Source organism: Saccopteryx bilineata, chromosome 2 (genome assembly GCF_036850765.1).
Source record: "Saccopteryx bilineata isolate mSacBil1 chromosome 2, mSacBil1_pri_phased_curated, whole genome shotgun sequence".
NCBI classification, from domain to species: domain Eukaryota; kingdom Metazoa; phylum Chordata; class Mammalia; order Chiroptera; family Emballonuridae; genus Saccopteryx; species Saccopteryx bilineata.
In genome coordinates this window covers 219884951-219894364 of record NC_089491.1, presented here as the reverse complement: position 1 = coordinate 219894364, position 9414 = coordinate 219884951, and positions in this window count along the sequence as shown.

Sequence of the window (9414 nt, the reverse complement as noted above, 5' to 3'; positions counted from 1 at the left end):
CACATGAACCAAAGAGCAGAAGAACCAAGGCTAGAGAGAGAATCAGAGAGCCAAGTGAAGAATCAGCTCAGTGGCACAAGGAGATGGGAAGAGGAATCACATCCCTCTGTCCCATGGATGCCCAACATCCCTGTGACCACAGGAGTGCAGGGGAAAGAAGAGTGAATAGAGAGGAGAAGGTGCTCAGACAACAGAAGATAAGAGCTAGATCTAAGAGAGGACCCAAATTAAGAGTCTCTGTGTGGTTTAAGGAGGAAGAAAGAAGTTCCTGTGACTAGGTTCATTCTGATGCTGTCACAGAACATCAAAAGCAAGGAAATTAAACAGAGTGCAGGGGGAGAAGAGAGGTAGAGAAAGACATAGAGAGAGAAATTATGAGAAAAAGATTGAGGGAGAGTAGGATTAAGAGGAGGATTAAGAAAGAGAAGAAGGGGATGGAGAGGAATGTGATTTATTATATCCACAATTTAGCAAAAATCAGACATCTTCAGATGTACTAGGACTCAGATATATAACTACCCTAAACTCTTTTTGAAAGATACACTCCAAAAGTAGACAGACAGATAAATAAATCCAAGAGGAATATACAAAGGTAAGTGATGGAAAGGTAAGCACAAAATTAAGTAAAAGTTATTAAGCCTAAGTGTTGAATTTCAAAAGTGTTAAATATATTAACCTAAAACAAAAATTCTAGAGCAGTGGTTCTCAATATGTATTTTCTGATGGCTTTAGGCGACCCCTGTGTTTTGGTCGTTCGACCCCGCCAGGGTCGCAACCCACAGGTTGAGAACCGCTGTTCTAGAGGATAAGAACAGGGAGCTCACTGCTGTTTTTGATACTCATCAATGAACATTTTGATTAGAAATGTTTAATTTTTCACATGACAATTTAAAATATCCCGAAGAATATAAATATGATATACAAATCAGAAAAAGATACAAAAAATATGACATATATTTTTTTAAAGGTTTTATTAATTGCTTTTAGAGAGAGAGAGAGAGGCAGGGGTGGGGAGCAGGAAACATCAACTCGTAGTTGCCTCTCGTACGTGCCTTGACCACAAGCCTGGGGCCTTGAACCAGCGACCTCAACATTCTAGGCTGACACCTTATTCACTGTGACACCATAGGTCAGGCATGATAAATGTTAAAAAAGAAAAATCGGAAGACAAGATGGCGCTGGAGTAGGCGGATGTACCAACATCCACCTCCCAGAACCAAAGTGGATTACAAACTAATTTTTGAGGACTCTTCAACCAAGGAACACTGAAGAAGCCACACCAAGACTGCTTAGTGTATTCCAAGGTTCTCTTTACCAAGCCACAGTCCCAGAGCTCCAGGGAAAAGCACCCTGGTCTCATCTCTCCAGGCAGAGGAGAACAGAAGCTCCATCTCCACACATGCTGCAGATGGCTTTTCCAGTCTACCTGAATCATTACCAGCTAGAAGCAGCGGTCATTGGGACTTGGACATGAGCTGCAAAGTATAGAATTGTGACAACAATTCCAGTGCCATGCGGACGTTTCCTGGATGTGGACTTTTCCTGGACTCCTGCTCCCTGTGACAGCTCCTAACAGACTGAACTGGGTTGGGTTGCATTTTTCAGGGATTTGGCATGATGATGGGGCCAACTTGGGCTTGGTGAACATGTTAAGGACACTACTCTTTTAGGGATTCTTGCTGTATTGGCCAAGAGTTTGCTTAAAGGCTTTTAATCACTGTAAAAAAAAATAGAGGACTGGATGAAGAAGATGGGGCACATATACACCATGGTATACTATTCAGCTAGGAGAAATGATGACATCGGATCACTTGCAGCGGAATGGTGGAGTCTTGGTAGCATTGTGTGGGGTGAAATGGGTGAATCAGAAAAAAACAGGAACTGCAGGATTCCATACATTGGTGGGACATAGAAGGGAGACTAAGAGGCATGGACGGGAGTGTGGTGGTTATGGGGGATGGGGGGAGGGAAGAAGGGAGAGGGGGAGGGGGAGGGGTACAGAGAGAACTGGATGGAGGGTGGCGGAGGATGATCTCTCTTCAGGTGATGGGTATGCAACAGAACTAAATGACAAGATAACCTGGAAATGTTTTCTTTGAATGTATGTACCCTGATTTATTGATGTCACCCCATTAAAATAAAAATTTATTTAAAAAAAAATAGAAGACTGGATAAAGAAGATGTGGCACATATACACCAGGGTATACTATTCAGCCATAAGAAATGATGACATCAGATCACTTACAACAAAATGGTGGCATCTTGATAACATTATACAGAGTGAAATAAATAAATCAGAAAAAAACAAGAACTGTAGGATTCCATACATTGGTGGGACATAAAAACGAGACTAAGAGACATGGACAAGAGTGTGGTGGTTACGAGGGGTGCAGAGGGAGGGAAGGAGGGAGAAGGGGAGGGGGAGGGGCACAAAAAAAACTAGATAGAAGGTGACGCAGGACAATCTGACTTTGGGTGATGGGTATGCAACAGAATTGAATGACATTATAAAAAAAAATCAAGTGACATAGAACAAACAAGAAAGGATTGTAAATGAATAAAATAAAACTCACAATAATATATCAGGAATGATTCAAATGTTCCCGAGTTTTCAGGAATCACAGCAACTGTGAATGGGTTGCATTCTCCCTCTTCAAATAAGCAAATTTTTAATTGAATTTTAAATATAAAGAGACAGAACAAGAACATAGTTGGTTAGAGTTCCAATTAACTGTTGTCTATTAAGAGAAGCTCCTCTTTATAAAACTATTTAATTTAATTTATTTTTTTAAGTGAGAGAAGGGAAAATGGAGAGACAGACTCCCGCATGAGCCCCTACCGGGATCCACCCGGCACCCCCACCCCCCCCCACCCCCCCCCACCCCCCCACCCCCATCTGGGGCCATGCTTGCTATCTTCAGCACCCTGCCCGGGGCTGTCACTCAAACCAATCGAGCCACTGGAGAGAGAGAACAGGAAGAGGAAGGGGAAGAGAAGCAGGTGGTCGCTTCTCATGTGTGTCCTGACCAGGGATCGAAGCTGAGATGCCTGCACACCGGGACAATGCTCTATCCACTTAGCAAACCAGCCAAGGCCAATTTACTTAATGATAAAATGGTCAATTCAAGAAGAAAAAATAGCAATTGTGAATGGGTGTACTTCTAACAACAAAACTTCAAAATACATGGGGCAAAACCTGAAAGAACTGAAAGGAGAGATAGATGAACACAGTTGTTAGGCAGATAAAATATATTATGCTCACTTTGTTAAAGATGGCGCTGCCCACGTGGAGGCCCATCGCCCAGGTGATATTAATGTGTGTTGGGGGCAGGCTGTGGGCAGGCAGGATCCTTGTAGCCTGGGGCTTGGTTTTAAGACTAAGTCTTTCCCACCCTTTTTGATGTGGATGGTACAATTCCATCATGCCCCAGATAAGTGACTTTGTATTAGAGACTTCCCTATTTTGTATATTGGATTAAAGATTTTGATTTCTGCACTGTAAAGTGGGGCAGACTGGTAGTTTGCTCTCTCTTGGTTCCTGGGATTAGCACTAACGAAGAGAGCAGAGAAAGGCCACGTGGAGGAGGCCAGGAAAAGCAGCCAAGATGGCAGAGTGCTGAAGGAAATGCCAGTTTGTGCAGAGTTTGTGCAGGGAGAAGGAAGGAGATGGGGAATAGAGGTGAATAAGGCTGGTGAGCTAGAAACCTTTTTTTTTTTTTTTTTACTTACTGCATTTGGAAACTCCTGGGGTAACATGCTGTGTGAGACTTACAGGAGGATCTTGCGGGCGATTTGGGGGAGTTGGGCGCGGCAGGAGGAAGAGGCCAGTGAGGAGGTTGCCCAAGCCTCGATTTCACCAAGCTAGCTGTGCCCATCCCGGGTAGGACAGGGGGCGGCTCTCCTGGCCTGTCCTGGAAGGTGGCCTGGTCTCCTCTCCCTCCCTCCAGGCAGCCCCTCAGCTCCCTCGCACATCCTTCAGCTGCTTGTGTTTCCTTTCCTTCCTTATAGGGATCCTGTTTGGTTTGGATCCCTTTGGTTATATTTTGTATCGGATTCACTTGATTTATAGTAACATCCTTTTCTCATTTTAAAACTAATATGTGGGTATCATAAATGATTTGGAAAATATAGAAAAGGGTTTTGGGGGGTTTTTTGTTTTTGTTTTTTTTCTGAAACTGGAAACGGGGAGGCAGTCAGACAGACTCCCGCATGCGCCTGACTGGGATCCACCTGGCATGCCCATCAGGGGGCGATGCTCTGCCCATCCATGGCGTTGCTCTGTTGCAACCAGAGCCATTCTAACGCCTGAGGCAGAGGCCATGGAGCCATCCCCAGCGCCCGGGCCATCTTTGCTCCAATGGAGCTTTGACTGCAGGAGGGGAAGAGAGAGACAGAGAGGCAGGAGAGGGGGAGGGGTGGAGAAGTAGATGGGCGCTTCTCCTGTGTGCCCTGGCCAGGAGTCGAACCCGGGACTCCTGCACGCCAGGCCAATGCTCTAACACTGAGCCAACCGGCCAGGGCCTAGAAACCTTTGATTCTAGGAAAACTCAGATAAGTCAGTAGCTTTGTGAGCACTGAATGAGTGGGTTTTGGAGCCCAGTGTGTGTTTTTACTTGCCTGCCGGGTGCAAGCTAGGATTAAAGATGATGGCCCACCAGTTCTTGGCTCCGTTGTTTCTTTACCGAATGCAAACCTGCATGGGCCAGGCTGCTGTGATAGTGGCCGTGGCTATTGGCCTTACAACAGTTATGTTGGAGCCTTCAGTACTCCTCCCTCAGTAATCAGTTTAAAAAGTAGACACAAAATAAACAACTACCTAGAAGACCTAAAAAACAACATCAACCAACAGGACCTGAAAGAGATTTCACTCTCCGGCAGCAGCAGAATGTGCTTCCAACACATTCACCAAGGTAAACTGTATCTTGGGCCATGAAATAAATGCGAACATTTTTGCCTGACTGGTGGTGGTGCAGTGGATAGAGCATCAACCTGGAACACTGAAGACCCAGGTTTGAGGCCCCAAGGTCATCAGCTTGGGTGCAGGATTATAGATATAATCCCATAGGTGCTGGCTTGAGCGCAAAGGTCGCTGGCTTGAGCAAGGGGTCACTATCTTGGCTAAAGCCCCTCTCCCTCAGAGCACATATGAGAACAATCAAAGAACAACTAGTGCCACAACAATGAGTTGATGCTTCTCATCTCTCCCTTCCTGTCTCTCTCTCAATTTCGTTAAAAACAAACAAACAAACATGAACACTTTTTAGAGACTTGAAATGCACAATATGTTCTCAAGCCATAATAAAAAAACAGAGAATAAGCAACAGAAGACCTAATCCTTTTTACATTTTAGCAACAACAAAAATTCAAAGTTAAGTAGGCTGTGTGACCCAGAGCAAGAAAACATAGATTCTGGGAGGGGCAGGACCCCTGTACACTGCCCAGGCAATAGGCACTGCAGGTATTTCTAGGCAACTGGATCAAAGGGGATTTCACTTTTAAAAACACTTTTCTAGTTCTGGCCGGTTGGCTCAGTGTTAGAGCGTTGGCCCGGCGTGCAGGAGTCCCGGGTTCGACTCCCGGCCAGGGCACACAGGAGAAGCGCCCATCTGCTTCTCCACCCCTCCCCCTCTCCTGCCTCTCTGTCTCTCTCTTCCCCTCCTGCAGTCAAAGCTCCATTGGAGCAAAGATGGCCCGGGCGCTGGGGATGGCTCCATGGCCTCTGCCTCAGGCACTAGAATGGCTCTGGTTGCAACAGAGCAACGCCATGGATGGGCAGAGCATCGCCCCCTGATGGGCGTGCCGGGTGGATCCCGGTCGGGCACATGCGGGAGTCTGTCTGACTGCCTCCCCGTTTCCAGCTTCAGAAAAAAAACAAAAACAAAAACAAAAACACCCCAAAAAACCTTTTCTATATTTTCCAAATCATTTATGATACCCACATATTAGTTTTAAAATGAGAAAAGGATGTTACTATAAATCAAGTGAATCCGATACAAAATATAACCAAAGGGATCCAAACCAAACAGGATCCCTATAAGGAAGGAAAGGAAACACAAGCAGCTGAAGGATGTGCGAGGGAGCTGAGGGGCTGCCTGGAGGGAGGGAGAGGAGACCAGGCCACCTTCCAGGACAGGCCAGGAGAGCCGCCCCCTGTCCTACCCGGGATGGGCACAGCTAGCTTGGTGAAATCGAGGCTTGGGCAACCTCCTCACTGGCCTCTTCCTCCTGCCGCGCCCAACTCCCCCAAATCGCCCGCAAGATCCTCCTGTAAGTCTCACACAGCATGTTACCCCAGGAGTTTCCAAATGCAGTGTTCCGAGTTGTTCGCATATGACTTCTTGTGTTCCTGGACGTAGACAAGGGGGACGGACCACCCCTCGATCGCTGTGCGCAGAGGTGAACAAGTTGGGCACCAGCTGTGGTGTCCTAGATGCCAAGGGGGCAACGTCTGTGCCTGATTTCAAGAAATTCGCCTACAGAGAAGCTCAGAGGACAAACTATCCCGCAGAGACCCAATCTGATCTTTTTTTTTTTTTTTTTTTTTTTTTTTTTTGTATTTTTCTGAAGTTGGAAACAGGGAGGCAGTCAGACAGACTCCTGCATGCGCCCCGACCGGGATCCACCCGGCATGCCCACCAGGGGGCGATGCTCTGCCCATCTGGGGCGTTGCTCTGTTGCAACCAGAGCCATTCTAACGCCTGAGGCAGAGGCCATGAAGCCATCCTCAGCGCCCGGGCCATCTTTGCTCCAATGGAGCCTTGGCTGCAGGAGGGGAAGAGAGAGACAGAGAGGAAGGAGAGGGAGAGGGGTGGAAAAACAGATGGGCGCTTCTCCTGTGTGCCCTGGCCGGGAGTCGAACCCGGGACTCCTGCACGCCAGGCTGATGCTCTACCACTGAGCCAACCAGCCAGGGCTATCTGATCATTTTAAACACTAGACGTCTCTGAACCAAAACCAAAGTCTGCAAGTCATGGGGCAGAGGCGATCACCAGCCCGGTGTGCCTGGTCCTTGGCACCGGAAACTGCAGTCGCCAGAATCGAGGCACTTTTAGCAGGCTGAGGGACTGAAAAGCATATGTGCCCAGGTGCCCACGTGCTGATGAGGCAGGGTGAACACCATCCCCCGCAAGCTGCTGCTTACCTACGCCCTCACTGGGCCTCAGAGAAGCTGTCCTTGTGTGGCTTACTGCCCCCCACCCCACCCACCACCACCACCAGGCCTGACTCAGGCCGCGGTACTTGGCGCCTGCCTCCATCTTCCAAACCTTACCCAGTGGATGGAGCCCATTGCACGCTGTGAATGGATTGGGTCTCAGTGGCATGCCCTGGAGCAAGGTGCCTCCTTTCCAGAGCCAATTCCTTGGAAAGAGTCTCCAAGAAGGGAGGAAAGCCACCTCTCCTTTTTATTGCCCCAGGGCTGGAGCCAGCAGAAAGGGCTATGGCAGGCTCAGGTCTTCACCCCTGGCCGGCTCAGGCACCCCAAGGCCAGTGCACCAGATCTCTGCTCTTCACAGGTGCCCTGCCTGGTACCCACGCTGATGTCGTGACACTCCGATACCCCAACTCTGATATCTGGACTCTCCGCATTTGGTCCTTAACTACTTGACCATCGCTTGAATCTACTGAGCACCATGCTACATGTAGGTGCTCCTGGTTCTTCTCTTGTTGATCCTCAAAGACCCCTACAGTATCCCCATTGTAGAGATGGGGAGACTGAGGCTCATTAGCTCCTACCTTGCCCAAGTCACCTCCAAGCCTGGCTGTCTCTCTGGGGGCCATAAACGGGGCCTCCCTAAGTGAGATTAGACTCTGAGCAGGCAGGGGTGGGTGGGGGTGGGGGAGACAGTGGAGAAAGGGCTGATAGGATGAATCCCCTGTCTGAGCAAGACTCATTTAGAGCGGGGTTAACCTGGCTTAGGGTTGCACCCAGGAGGCTGGCAGTCAACCCCCATAACCAGTCCAGGATGGAAGGCCTATGACTCTAAGCACACAGACACCTGTGGTTACAGTAATGGTCTAGGGCCAGGCAGGGCTGGGATGCAGTGGGCCCTGGAGCTCCAGGTCCCAGGACTGTCACTGGTTGTGCTGGGAGAAGCAGCTCCACTGTTCACAGGTAACTGTCTTCTGTAACACTCATCCCCTAGGGTTTGGGAACCCTGACAGCACAGCCAGGCACTTCACTAGGAATCTTGGCAGAGGACAGCAATGCCCAGCATGGTATGTTTGCATGTCCTAGAAACCATCCTTCAATGACTGTTAAGGACCCAGAACCCAGGGCAGAGAGGTTTTCCTACAGCTCCTGTGTGGTCCATGTCCTGTGGATACTGGAGGAATTCTGTGTCAGACAAAGCAGCCCTGAGCTGGGATCCTTTGGACACCCCTGCCGGTGTTCTCAGCTCTGCAGAGTAAAGAAGTGTGTGCCCTCCTTGGTCTGTGAGCACCCTTGGGTGACAAAAGAGTGCCCTCGGGAGAAAAAACAGAGAATTACCACCCATCAAACCAGCCAGGCCTTGGAACAAGGGACCATGAAGGCCCGGAGTTCTGCATGGAGGCAGAGAGCACAGGGGACAGAGCAAGAGGGAACTGAGTGCCTAGTAGGGTAGAGTGGCTGAAGGAGAGTGGCTCTTGTGGAGGTCAAAGTGGAACCCAGCTCTGTGTGGGGCTGACTAGTCCTCTCCAAAGCCCATTTTCTGTGGCTGAGTTTCCACTGGTCTCCTAGACTGGGCTGAGTTCCTACTGCTGGCACACCAGGGCCTCTGTTGTGTAAGGGATGGGGAGGTGTATCCTCTGTCCTGGCTGAGCCTGAACTCCTGTGTCTACAACAGAAAAAAGGCCTCCATGAGGATGAAAGTCATACCCATCCCAAACTTGCTTTCCTGAATGAGCCTTCCCAGGGGGCTGGATGCACGGAAGCCTGAAAGCAAAGTGCAGAGATCACAAGAGTAAGGCTCACTCAGGTCCTGATCCTGGAGCTGTCAGCAAATTACTACACTGTGTTGTTTCCCATTTAAGTGGACAAGTTACACTCAATTTCAAGAAATTGTTTTGAGGAGTAAGTGAAATTATATACGTATATATAAAGGTATACATACATATATACATATATAAAGATATGCAGATATATATACAGATGGACACACAGTAAAGGTTCAATCACAATGAGAACAAATGGACTTGCTCAGGCATGAGTTGTTGGGGTTCCTATTAGATTCAATCACATTCAGTCTGAGATCTCCCATTATAGACAGGTCATCACTTCTCTTAGTATGCAGGCCCTGCCCAAGACTATATGAAAGGCACAAGTGTCGGTGTGGTGGACACAGTCATGTGTTTTCTTTCTTTTTAAAAGATTTTATTTATTTATTTTTTAGAGTCCGAGAGAGGGACAGACGACAGGAACGGAGAGAGATGAGA